The sequence below is a fragment of the Odocoileus virginianus genome, chromosome 6 (assembly GCF_023699985.2).
Source record: "Odocoileus virginianus isolate 20LAN1187 ecotype Illinois chromosome 6, Ovbor_1.2, whole genome shotgun sequence".
NCBI classification, from domain to species: Eukaryota; Metazoa; Chordata; class Mammalia; order Artiodactyla; family Cervidae; genus Odocoileus; species Odocoileus virginianus.
This window is the reverse complement of record NC_069679.1, coordinates 76540951-76555035: the sequence shown is the minus strand read 5'-3', so window position 1 is coordinate 76555035 and position 14085 is coordinate 76540951. Positions and strand designations below refer to the sequence as shown.

General features: G+C 44.2%; 1 protein-coding gene and 1 long non-coding RNA gene across 26 annotated transcripts in view; both read right to left on the bottom strand.

Annotated features, from left to right (window-relative positions):
• The window catches only part of NRXN3 (neurexin 3), a 1774064-nt gene that overhangs the window by 1464058 nt on the left and 295921 nt on the right, over positions 1 to 14085 (bottom strand). The window lies entirely within an intron of this gene.
• Positions 7172 to 14085, bottom strand: part of LOC139035693 (uncharacterized) — a 48592-nt gene continuing 41678 nt past the window's right edge. Inside the window, exons 2-3 of the long non-coding RNA XR_011488397.1 lie at positions 8120 to 8231; positions 7172 to 7523 (exon numbers count right to left, since the gene is read on the bottom strand). This is a non-coding gene — a long non-coding RNA (uncharacterized lncRNA). The remainder of the gene's footprint in view (positions 7524 to 8119; positions 8232 to 14085) is intronic.

The following is a 14085-nucleotide window of genomic DNA, read 5'->3' as shown; positions in this document are numbered from 1 at the left end:
TTTTCTGAGACCAGGGAAAAGATTATGCATAGAAATGAAGCAAATAAATATGACTGCCATTAATGATGATTCTCACACAACAAAATTTGAGCCTACCATTGCCTGATAAGGAGAGCCAGCACAGTGGGTCCCAAAGGTACTAATGTAGAATCCCTAGGAGTAGAAACCTGGTATCCATATCTTTAACAACATTTCAGTTGCTTCTTAGCAGTTCACATGACATAGGTCCGCAGACCAACCATGGGGATCTAGGGATCCAGTATAAAGTATGCGACAAATATCCACATATTTGAAGACTCACCACAGTCACGCAGACTTCAATGCAGGCTTAATCACTTAACCATGACTATGAGTAACGGTAACTGATTTATTCTAAATCTATAAATACCTAGAAAGTTAACTATTATTCTCCCTCTCTCACTGTCTTGACTATCAGCAGGGTTGGTCAACACAGGCACTGTTTTTTTTCAGAGGGGAGTCCCTTAATACCACAGATGAACTTATGCTTAATATTCTTAATATCAGCCAGCCTCCAAGCAGCAGCTCCCCAGCGATTCTAGCTGCCTAGCATTCATGCCATTGTGTGGTTCCCTCCCACAGTGAAGAGTCAAGTTATGGAGTCAGCAGGACTTTGAGAAGATGGTAGAGCTTCCAAGGCCAGACAATAAAGACACGGTCACTTCCGTTTTCACCTTCTTGGATCACACGCTGTGGAAATGTAGCTGCTGTGTCATTAGGTTGCTCAAGAAGCCCTCTAGAAAAGTCTGCGTGATGAGAAACTGAGGACTTCCATCAACAGCCAGAACCAACTCATTACCCACCATCCCTGCAGTCGATTCTCCAGTTCCAATCAAGTCGGAAGATGACTGCAGATCTGGCCATTGTTTTCACTGCCACCTGTGAAACCCTGAGCCAAAAGCACCAGCAGTACGTGCCACACCTGAATTCCGGATGCACAGATACTATCTGAGACAATGAATGTTTGCTGTGACCTAAAACCACTATGTTTTGTGGCAATTTTTCTATGCAACAATAGTTTATAACCCTAGTCTCACCCAAGATGGCATGAGAGCTCCAAACTCAGGGCTCTCTCCAGGGCCATAACTGAACAGGCATCCCAGGCAAAATTACTTCATCCTCTTCTCCCTTAATTCACTCTACTAAAAAGAAGTTTCACAATAGAGAGGCTTTCCTTTTAAAGAGCCTTAGAAACAGCCCTACTGTATCAAACAGGATTGGTTTTAAATGAACATTCTTGTACTTCTCTACCTGTCAGGGGAGTTGTGAGGCTTAATTAATTACAGATCTTTGGATGAAAGGAGAACTGAGCACTAAGAATTATCATCAAACAGGACTAGGAAAAATGAGGGGGGGGGACATTTCTCTCTTTGCTTGCTAAATCCATTTCACCTAAGATTGAGCAAAGGCTGAGTCACCTATTGTTTAGAGAATATTACATTTTTGCTGAGTGCAGAATGCAAATAAGCCAACACAGCATCAGAACAGGGAGCCCCTGTCCTTTAGCTTAAAATAGACCCCTTCTCCAAAATAAACCGAAATTCTGCTTTTAGGGAATATCATGGGCATTTGGATCTTCTGAGATTTCAAGGAGGAACAATGAGATAACATAGATATAAAATATAATCTCCATCTAACAGAACTATCCCCATTTGTAACCAGAAGCTTCCTAAACAACAAACGAGACCACACCATGGACACTGATGCCTTCCCTGCCCAAACACAAAATGGAAGAAATATATTTCGGGGGTTCTTCCTCATGTTCTAATGACAACACTCCAGCCAGAGGAAGCCCAAGAGAAAAGAACTGATTTTCCACGTAAGAATAAGACAGCTGGTGGAGGCCAGGGAGTGGAACAGAAAAATTATGAGGGATTGTTGCCCAAATTCAAGAGCTCAAATCCCGGCTCCTCCACTCACGAAAGAAATGACCTCGGTCGAGTAAATGATTTAACTTCCCTGACCCTCAACTTCCTCACGGCACAAACACACCACTAGACTATTGCTTGGACTCTAGACCCCAAGGCTTCCATGCATTCCCTCCATGCCCCCTAGACCTCCAGACCCCGCAGGCATTGCCCAAGGAGGAGGAAAAACTAGCCCACCAGCCCTTAATGCTGAATTCTTCCAGCCCTGAGGGGTCTAGTCCACTTTCCATGAATAACAACCTTAAAAAATATTTTACCTTTATTGATTTATCTAAGCTGCATCAGGTCTTAGTCAAGGCACACAGATTCTCTAGTTGTGACTTGTGAACTTAGTTGCCTTACAGAGTGTAGGATCTTAGTTCCCCAACCTGGGATTGAACTCGCGTCCCCTGCACTGGAAGATGGATTCTTAACCACTGGACCACCAGGGAAGTCCCCTTGTCCATGCTTCTTGACCTTAAAAAATAAGATAAAGCCTTACTCTCCACACTGATAGTGGAAGACTGGAGGGCAAGGGCTATTCCTAATGCAGAACCTTTTCGGAAATTCTTTAAGGAAGGGTCTAAGTCTTGATTATAAATGAGGTTTGTATAAATGAGCAAATCTTCTCCAAACAACAACAACAACAACAAAACTTGTCTGACTTCTCCTCTAAGCATATTTGAAGCAATAACTATAGTAAAGACTCTATAACTACATAAAGATCATCCAAAAACATGTGAAAAGTACAGATGACTGAGCGCCACCTTCAGAGATTTTGTGGGACTCCAAAATATGCCCTTTTTTACAAGACTGCCCCCACCCCAAGGGGGTTCTGATGCCTACTTTGAGGAACCCTGAACCCAGGACATTTTCACTGCATATCTAACAGGAGTCCACTCCGCTATTATGCAATTAAATATTTCTCCAAATACACGAGGCTTATGGAGGCCAAAAATAAACTAGAGGAAAGTCAGGGAGGCAGCCCAAAACCCAAATGATTAAAGTTCTGCCAGGAATGATTTATGAACCCAGGAAAAAAAAAAAAAAACTCTAAATACTCTGCTGTTGGCTCAGTGACTGCCTACAGACAGACAGTTGGTCTAAAAATATTTATGTGGCATTAACAAGAAGGTCTGGAATTATCTAAGATGTGACAAGGTCAGAGTTCAGATTAATGGGATGAACCCAAGGAAGAGGCAGGTTTGGTGTACAATCAAGGAAAACACACACATATTGAGGTCTAAGACATTCTGAATTCCCCTCCTCAAAGAAAAATGATGCAAGCTGCAGCATCTGAGTGCTACTACAGACAAGACTGAGTGCATTCAAGGTGGTATGGCTAAAGACTGAGCGCTACTACAGAGGAAACTAATTTGAGTTAGAGGACAGGGGCGTTAGATGACATTTTATGTTCTCTGTCTTTCCAGGGAGATTTCCTGACATCTCTCCTGGAAGCAGGATTAACCCTGAGATGCCCTTGAACTTCAAGTGCTAGGTGTTGATCCCAGTTGGGTCTCAAAAGTTTCTGGTCTCATCCTCCGATTGCTCCTGTCCCCTTGTCCTGACTGGCACCCAACAATTTCACGCTAATTCTGAACTTTCCCAGAGCTTAAAGAGACTCTGCTACAGTGCCCCTTTGCCATGGCTTACAACCTGAAAACATTGATTATTCACAGTGAAAATTAACTATCTAGGTCAGTGGTTCTCAACTGTAGCTGCACATTAAATTTACCCAGAAAGACTTTTTTTTTTTTTTTTAAGTTGTGTAGGCTCTCTCCTAAACCAATGAAATAGACTCTTTAGCTCAGGCACCACTATTTGTTATAGGTCTCCAGATGATTCTAATGTATGCACAGAAGGAGAACACTGATCTAGATAAAGCTTTCAACTTTGGCTGTACATTAGAATTTCCTATGATTACTTTTTAAAAAATAACACCAGTCCCCATTTCCAGAAATTTAATCCTAATTGGTCTCAGATTAAGACTCAATAAACATGATTTGTAAAAATCTGCTTACATGATTTTAATTTGAAACCAGGTGGAGAAAGATTCTCCTTATGGGAAGAACTCCGACAAATCAAACTCTAAACTCAAATCCCTCCCCTTCACCTTTGACGTCTCTGATTTCCCATCACCCTCCATTGACTGATTCCTGATGAATATGTTTCCTCAGTTAGAAACTTCACTATCTTCTCAGTCACCCAGGCTTGAGTTCCTTGGAGTAATCTTTAACTTGTTTGATTTTTCTTTAAAATCAAGTCTTAGAGTTGAGGCATGCATTCTGTGTCTCTTCCTGCCCAAAACGTACTCAACTGTCTTGCACACAATCCTATGAATACTTCCACATACTTTGTACATAGGCTCTTGCTTGGCACAAACAAGCACTCAATATTTATTGAATGAATAAACAAATGAGTGAAGAAAAAAATGAATAGCAGTCACTCAATCCAAACGAACATTTTAGAATCAACAGCAAGGCACGGAAAACCCAATTATATTTGGAGAATAGATATGCACATTACTATAGCTTAATAATGGATAAGTAATAGTTTGACAATTCTGGAGGAGTGATGAATGGAAGGCAGCATTTAAGGATGCAGCTCTAAATCCTTTATGGCAAGAAGTCAAAAGATAGTGTCTACATTTCATATATCAAGAAAGTATATACGAATCCCGGCGGCAGAACAGAGCATTAGTTTTACCACTGGAGATGCGGCTTCAGGGTGGATCATTTTCATTTGCGCTGCTTCTGTAAACATCTGAATTTTTCTTTTTACAGTATATACATATTGTTTTTATAAATCTTGTTTTCCTAATACAGAAGTACTAAGGACAAGAACGTAATTAACCTCTTGCCTTTGAGAGAGAGAGATTAAATCAGACTGTCTAGCTTAAGTCCTCTGAGAATCTCTTCAGTAGATAAGAGGCAATGACCCCTGAATTTCTTCCCCACGTGATTCTAAGATTATAAGACATCCTTAATCTCTCCCTTCAGTCATCCCATCATCTTTGCCCCATGCCCATCACCAGTGGCACTTCATCAAAAATTTTCCTTTTCAAAAAAAAAAAAAAATTTCCTTTTCAAATTAAAAAATAGCAATAAAATAAACACACAAACGAGTAGGCATCATAAAGAAATGGGAAATTAATAGTAATAGTCCAAATTTCTGTAGATAAAGGTCAAGGAATATTCTGTAAAAGGGGCAGTACTGAACCCACCTCTATTTTGCATAATCATCCATAAAAACTAAGGTGTGACGGCTGGCTGCGTGGGCAAACATCCTCTGGTCCTGAGCAAACATGAACTGAGTGCCTGCTATGTCTAGAAGAATCTCCCTAGTGGTCACAATGATTATCAGAAAGGAAGAGAATCCTGTGAGCCCAGCTGGTCTGTCTCCCATTTCCATGGGACAGGAACAAGGCACCTCTCATCTGCGTTGCCCCTACTGTACACCTGTGTCTTTAATATAATTAATACTGAGTGTATTGAGCACACACTGTGTCCACTATCATGGAAGAAAGGACAGAAAAAATTCCTCTCTCGAGGACCCGCCTGGTGACAGACGTAAGTGATGAGAATCATCATATGTGATGTGTGTTTGTTGTTGCTTAAAGGGATAGGACAGAGAATTCCAGCAGAAGCCCATAGTTCTTCCACTTTTAGACCATCCTTCACACAGAAGGGTGCGTGGGCCACAGGAACACTCCTTCAAGGCCTCAGAAACATGGTTCGTAGGTCAGAGACATGGGGCCAACTGCATTTCTGTCATAGAGGTGAAGAGCATCATCCAATTAAATTCCTACAAAACTACTTCCACAGACATAACCAAGGGTAATAAAGAGCCCTTGAGATGCAAATGATGTATACTGACACTTCAGTAGGACAGGTTAAAAAAAAAACAAGTGAGTTTTTAAAAATCATGTTCCAAACCAACCATCGGAAAGTGGGCAGAGTGTGTGGAGCAGGAGAATAGTAGACAGTCAACTCGGGGACAGAGCTCCAGGGGCAAGGAGGTGTTGTTTGAAGGGTGGAAGAAAAGTAAGATGTTTGGTTTGTAGACATATAGGCCCTAAGGTCATAAGAACTCAAAGCCAGGACCTTTTATACCCTACCCTTTATCCTATAAGATGAGCTTGTCCCAAGAGGGGAATAAAAAGCCAGCTTCTGATTACTCTGAAACAGTAGAAATGGGCAGGAATAGCTAGCTAGCAAGATCAATAGATATAGAGAACTATACCTGCACTTTGGGAATTTACATATCCAACTTTATTCCTCACTTTCTCTCCAAACCAACCCTCCAATCTCCCCAGTGAGTCCCATGACCCTCACTCATCCAGCCTCCTTCTCCCTCACCGCTAAATCTCCCAGAGACTTCATTCACTCCTTCTGCTCGTTCACTAGGTTGACTAATAAATGAATGGCTCTCAGCAAGTTGAGGGCTTCCCTGGTGTTTCAGTGGTAAAGACTCTGCCTGTAATGCAGGAGACCTGGGTTTGATCCCTGGGTCAGGAAGATCCCCTGGAGAAGGGAATGGCAACCCTCTCCAGTATTCTTTCCTGGGAAATCCCCTGGACAGAGGAGTCTGGAGTTGCAAAAGAGTTGGACACAACTTAACAACTAAACAGCAACGACAATCAGCAAGTTGAACACCTAAGGATTCCAATCAGTGCCAAGTTCTGGATCTGCAGGTTGGGACTCCCGATACCATTCGGAGCAGAAGCAATGTGTGGACTCCAGATGACTGCTGAGAGGAGAAGGTCCATGACACATGACACATTCTGAGGCACTGAGACTTTATCCTGGGAAAAGCATCCTGCTCTAAATTTAACCCGTGGGAAAAGCTTGCATCAGCAGCCAACAATTCTCCCCCTCATTACCGCCACTGCTCAGCCAGTGTGCATTCAAAGCAGTTCAAAATAAAGAACAGACATCCCTAGGATGTGCTTTGAATTACAAAGTCATTTTCATTAGAAAAACTGCCAATCCAAGGGAAGAAAAGTACCCTCCCCTATACGAACTATATTTAATTATAGCCGTCTTATTCATTCATTTTGCCAAGATCATTTGATGCAAAACGATGAAGGTAAAATAAAGGGGAAAAACAAGAAAGAACAAAGACTCCTCTTATTTTTTAAATAAGTAAATAAATTAAGATGTCTGATAACGGGAGCTGGAAAGAGACAGGAGCTTTAATTAGCACATCCTGATGCGCAGGCTGAAGCAGCGAAGTCCAGAAGGTCTTTTCTCATTGCAGTCTGTGTAAATTGATGGTACAATCACCACTCTTGTCTCATACGGTTGAACTTTACCGTTTTGAATTTTAAGAAGCAGACCCATCTCCCATCTGCTTTTCAGAGCAACCCCACAAACATGCAGTGACATGGCACCTGGTGACAGCCACCCAGGGAGACGTGTCCCTCTGCCCTTCTGGAGGTGCCTAGCCTCTGCAAGAGAAAGTAGAGGGAGTGGTTCTCTGGGGAGACCGACAGCATCACACCCATCCGGAGGGTGTCCGTGGATCTTCAGGGCATCTGAAGGGATCAGCGGGAATTTGGGGGAGGCTTGACAGGGGATCTGCCGCTGAGCCTGCTTCCTAGAAAGAGAAATGACCACGTGCTGAGTGCCACGCAACAGGCATCGTGCTTGGGGCTTTATCTCATTTATCTCTAACGCAAGCCCGTGGGGAAAGGATTACTCTCCTCGTTTTATTAGAAGGAAATTTAAAGATCACACAACTGTTAAGTGCAACGCGGGAGCTGGGAACCAGCTCTCGCCAGCCCCAAAGCACTGCTTGTTCAACAGAAGACAAAGGGATCTTAGCTCGGGTCTTACTTCACAGGCATGTGTATTTTATTTAGGAAGTGGCCTGGGAATGGCGCTTTGGTTATTCTGATTTGCTAATCGAATTTTCCGAGGTGAAAAAAAAACCTCAGGGTTTGGGCCTCAGCCATTGTCACAGCTTACAGTTTTCCTGACAGTTGGGAGAAACAAATTCAAAAGCCTCGAAGCCACCCTGCGTTCTTAAAATAGGTCAACGTGTCAGATCCATATTTCTCTTCTCCCCACTGTTCTACAAATACCTCTTTCCTTCCTTAAGTCAGGGCTCATTTCTCTGGCTAAACGGCTGGATGGCTAGATGCTGAAAACGGTCTCTCAGGGGAGAGGCAAACGCCCCATTACCAGAATTACCTGAATGCAAACTAGGTTAGCATCTGCGAGGACACCCACATGGAATGAGCTGTGTACCGGCCAAGGCAGCAGAATTATTCACCTGAAGCATCTCTGCAAGAGCCTTTCTGTACTGAAAGAAGAGGATAAAGGAACGTCCACGTGGCCACCAGGACAGTCGGAGCAAAACCCCTACGTCTGGAGGGGTTTGACAACACATCTCTGGAAAAAGGTCTACCTCTTTCAATACAAGTTTTATTTGATCATGTTCCTAAACAATTCTGTAATAATCACATATCCTTCTCCAGGACCTTGTCATTGAGTGCTTAGCTTTGCACTGTCAGTTAATAAAGCCTTTCAGATAGCTATGCACACACACGCCCACGGGCACACACACACACACACATGTTCACACACGAGGTTTATGAGGGCCCTGCCAGGAGAAAATGCTGATCAATACTAGAATATTCTAAAACATTAGTGCCAGAATTTTGATTTGAACCTTGTGATTAGGATTTGACAATCCATTTGTTAGTTTGTGGACATTTAAAAGTGTTTACGTGAATATCTGTCTCTCGGTTAAAGAGTGTTTAGATGTGTGCCAATGGGCCTGATTTCAGAGGTGCTTATGTTCTGTTACAAAGGAGTGTAAACAAATATTTGTGGGGAGAGGGAAGAAAGGAGTTAGAAAAGGAGCAGGCAGGCTGACTGGCTAGTCCATCTTCAGATGTCTGTAGGATGCAAAAAGGAGATTCCCAATGTCACAGATCGCCAGGCACAATCGTAGCATATTTCTACTAATTGGTGACCCAAGAGAGGCAGAATCTCATATTCCAGTCCCTTACCCTTTCATTAGACTTGGTTTATGTGCCCAGCCAGCCCTAGTGTGATCCTTTCTGTACAACCCAGTGCCACCAGCTTCTGCTCAGACAGTAGTTCCTTGAGTCAAAGGACACACAGTCTCCCCAGTCATTCACGACCTCCCCACACCTAAAACCCCATCACCCGGTGACAATGCGAGGGGCCCTGGGTCACCGCCCACCCAGGTGTCCCACCCTGCACCACAAACCCTCCAGCAGGCGCTTACAGGAGGCAGCCCTGCAGAGGTCAGGGAGGAAAGGCGAGCCGATCGACAACCTCGTCCAAGAGAGCAGAGGCCCTTCCATGGGCCGAGAGGGGGAGCAGAGCAGGAGGCTGCTGACATTTTCAGTGAGGCGAAAGCAAACTTCACACTCCACCAGCATCTTTCCTTTGAGCACCTCATACACTGAGCCTGAACTCATTTGCTCTGCCAATATCCCCATGAGATAGACAGCCGAGAAGGCATTATCTTTTTCATTTTCGAGAAAGGATACTGGAAGCACCAAGAGGTTAGGCAACCGGTCCAAGGTCACATAGTTAATCAGCATCTCCTATCTTGTGACGCCCTGCTCGGAGTTCATACACTTTCCCCATTATTCTCATGATTCCCTTCATTTCAGCAACAATGAGATGTAACCAGGTCCCCAGCAGAAACTTCAGTACATTAGCCACGCAGCTCTGCATCGATCCACTGAATCAACGGAGAAGGTGAAGCATGGGATATGGGGGGGTGCGGGGGAAGCTGCCTGTCCTGAGAGAAGAACTCAACTTGACTAAAAGGAATAGAGGCATCTTCCAAGTGGCCAAGGAGCATCACTGGCCAGTCTTTAAGTTGGAAGAAGTCTCAGGCTACATCTCTTCTGATGCAGAAGTCCCTTCTCCAAGCACACATTCCCTTGTGCCACATTTCTTTGAGAGTTTTCTGTGTAGTCAGAGGGTTTGCACATAGCACTCCAGTGGAATCTGGAGACTCCCCTTTGTAGCCAGCGGTGAGGAGGAGATGTTACAATGGACAGTCTGCTTGTAATCTCTGTTAGAAGAGAAGCATCTCTAGGTTAATAGCTTAGGTTCTCATGGATTAAAGATTAAACTATGACCACAATGAAATATCACCTCACACCTAGCAGAATGGCTATTGTCAAAAGGAACACAATGAACAAATGTTGTAGATGATGTGGACAAAAGGGAAAACTTACAAACTGTTAGTAGGAAGATAAATTGGTGCAGCCACTATGGAAAACAGCATGGAGTTTTCTCAAAAAATTAAAAATAGAACTACCATATGATCTAGCAATTTCACCCCAGGTGTATATCCAAAGAAAACAAAAACACTAATTTGAAAAGATACGTGCACCCCAGCAGCATTGTTTATAATAGCCAAGATACGGAAGCAACTCAAGTGTCCATCAACAGATGAATGGATAAAGAAGATACGGTACATATGTATATATACAATGGAATACTACTTAGTGAGAAAAACAGAATGAAATTTTGCCATTTGAAACAACATGAATGGACGTGGAGGGCATTATGCTAAGTGAAGTAAGTCAGACAGGGAAAGACAAATACTGAATGGTATCATGTACATGTCAAATCTACAAAATAAAACAAGCTAGTGCATGTAACAAAAAAGAAGCAGATTCACAGATTTAGAGAATAGATGAGTGGTTACCAGAAGGGAGGAGCACGGTGAAGGAGCATGGCAGAGGTAGGGGTTTAAGAGGTATAAATTACTATGCGTAAAATAAATAAACTACAAAGATACAGTATACAGTACAGGGAATATTGCCAATATTTTCTAATAACTATAAATGGAGTGTAACCTTTAAAAACTGTGAATCACTATGCTGTATACCTGAAACTTATAGAACATTGTAAATCAACTATACCTCAGTTTTTAAAAATAAGAATACTATTCCCAGTAATAAGAAAAAGTATGACAGCCAGAATGAAAATTAAACTATGAGTGCTGTTTGGTAGGATTAGGATCTTGCCTCATAGGAAACTCTCAGACCACAAAACTGCTTCAAAAGACATGTTCTCCTTCTCCCCCACATACAGAGAGGGGACTACACACACAGATTCACAAAAGGAGAAAAATGAAACACAAGGAGGAAGTGTGAAAAACGTCATCTCACACTGTTAGGGTAATTTAGGAAACGATCAGCACAGTAGAGATTGCTGAGGGGGTGGGGGGCGCTGAGGAAGAAAACCACAACTATTAGCGATGCGCGTTTGGTTATAGATTGAGAGAGCCGAGGTACACACGCCCTACATTTTCCGCATCTCTAAATTTGTCTTAGCCCCTCATTTGATACCTGAGGGTCTTCCTTAGGAGATAATTCCCTGTCAATGTCTCACCTTTCTGCATGGACTGGGCAAAGGGTGACATCAACCTTTTCAAGTGTGTTTTGCAAGGTAAATCATCCCTTGGAAGCTAAGACCGTGTCATCTCTCCAGGTCTGAAGGCAGATTTGTTTCACCAATCAAAGATATACAAAAAATTGACAAAAACACACAAAGATAGACAACATTTCCCTCCCCGGAGCCATTCCAAGAGAGTAAGGACTCCTAGCATCTGCAGGCAGACTGGCTCACCTTCCAGAGTGAGGGAGGAGAGGTCGCCAGCAGCCTTAGATAAACCAGTTTCCTAACTTAGGGGGGTCTCCTCCTTGATGCACTCCCCCGGCACGTGCAGGCTTCAGCCAGCTCCCGCCACCATCCCATGGGCACTGGGACTCGGAGAACTGAGACAAGGGACTGCTGTGGTTGCTGCCTTTGTCATAAATGACCAGTGCCTCTTGCCTCTAACCCAGACATATACGTGTGTTTGTGTGTCTGTGCCTGTATATGCACTGACAGTAATGTACATGCATATGTGCATGTATTCACATGTATACATGTCTGAATCTATACATACTGGCAGTAATGTGCATATACATGTTTACATGTATATGTTCACATGTATATATGCATGTGTGTATGTATACATGCTGACAGTAACGTGTATATACATGCATATATACTATGCATTATACATGTATGTATTCACGTGTATACGTGTGTATGCATTCTGACAGTAGCATGTATATACATGTATCTATTCACATGTTTACATATTATATATGTATATAAATACATACATTTACATATATGTGTATACAATTACACATACATATATATATCTGAAGCAGACTAACTTGCTAGCTTGCAAGTAGGTTACAGTCTCAGACTTCGCAGCTTCTCACTTTAAATAGTTCTCAGCTCAATATTCCTTCCACTCACTGCAGCTGTTGCCAGACCCGATTCTGACCCCTTCTTTCACACCTCAGTGCCACCTGCTCCTACCAGAAAGCAGCTCCTTGAGCCAAAGGAGCCAGAGATCCCTCAGTTAGCATAACCTCGCCACGGCCCAGCACCCTGTTAGCCAGTAACAATGGGAGGAGGCACGGGGTCTTTTCACCATTCCCCCACCCCCATCCGCGGGTGGCCTGCACCACACCATAAATCCTCCGTCAGGCATCTTGGGGGCCAGAGAGGAAAGGCTGTCCTGTGGGATAAGCCATGAGAAATAGCAGAGGCCCTTCCATGGGCTGAGATGGGGAGAAGAATAAGAGGGTGATGGCGTTCAGTGCAGCAGCGGAAGGAAAAGCATGAATGAAAATGAGAGGGATGGCGACAAAGGAAAAGTCAGCCAGAAAAAGAATGAGCTAGAAAGGAAGTATGTGCAGAGAAGGCGACATGGAAATAGAAGAGGATGTTACTAAGGAGGAAATTAGTCGGTAAGGTAGATTTTAAAAGTGTGAAGTCAAAAATAGTGCTGTTAAAGGAAAAAAAAAATTCCATCCCCAAATGCTTGAGTCATTAAAGCAGGAAACCCTTTACAGGCTCACATTTTTATCCACGTCCCCATTTAACATGTGAGAACGCCGAGGCACAGGGAACTAAGCGAACCTATTAACACGCCTTATTCAGTTGCTCCAACGAGCCTGGAGGAAGCAAACCTGAGCAGCCCTCTGTCTTTCTGAGCTCTGCTTGCTCTCCCGCTTCTTACCGGGATGCTGTCCCCGGGAGCCGTGGATGTGAGGTCTCCCGTGGTAAGAGGGGGAGGCTGTCACATGCGGAAATACAACAGTGCTGTTTGCCCTGCGATGTTTACAGAGGACAGATTGTGCCAGATACGTTCACAGCGCCGCTGACGGGCCTCTGAGAAGGGGGGGGGGGGGGGGGCGGGCCGCGGCCGCCCCGCAGAACTTGGCGCGTTTGGACGTTCAGCAAGACATTTGATGCCCATCAGGAAATTGTACTTGCAAATTCATTCAGACTCAGAGAAGACCAAGGCTTTCCTAAACTGCAACACAGACGCGTCAGACAGGAGAAAAGGAATGAGGGGCAGAGAGGGAAGCCTACAACTTGGGGGGCGGGCCTGAGGGGTCAGCTGGGCCCCCAAGAAGCTGGTACAGCTCCGGGAGCTGGATTTTTTGGGCAAAAGGAAGGAGAAGAGTCTCCCCCTTGGAGGGAGAGGGTGGCTGGCCACAGGGCTCTCAAGAGATCCATGAACTCCCAAGGGCCTTCTCTGTAGCATGGGGTCAGCGGTTCTAATGGAGTTTGTGGGGCTACTGCTTGGAGAAGTAGAAAAACGTTCAGAAGGCCCTCGGTAAATATCAAGCGCTATACAAATGGCAGCAATAACGCCACATTTTATTTAACGTCTTCATTAAGGACACAGTGGGACAGGCAGGCTGTTAATGAAATCTGCAGAGAGGACTAAATCGGGTACCACTGGCGACAGCGCCGTTCAGTCAAGTAAACACCCAAGAGATGCCACGAAGCAACCGCGAACAAACCTCCAGGACGGCAGGTCCGTCCGCCTCTCAGCCGTCAAGCTGCCGGGCTGAAGGGCCTGCCTTCGGGGATGGGTTGGGGGGTGGCTGGGGGAAATCACACTGAACCGTCTCCACCCCACCCCCCAGGTTTATCCAGATAAAATCAGATTACGATGAACATCGGAAAGGATGCTAATGGAGGGATGCAAAAGCTGTCCTAGGGTCCACCCAAAATGCAGACCTGTGGCAAGAGTGCTGAGAACACCTCACGCCTACATCTTAGGGATGGGGGGGGGGGTG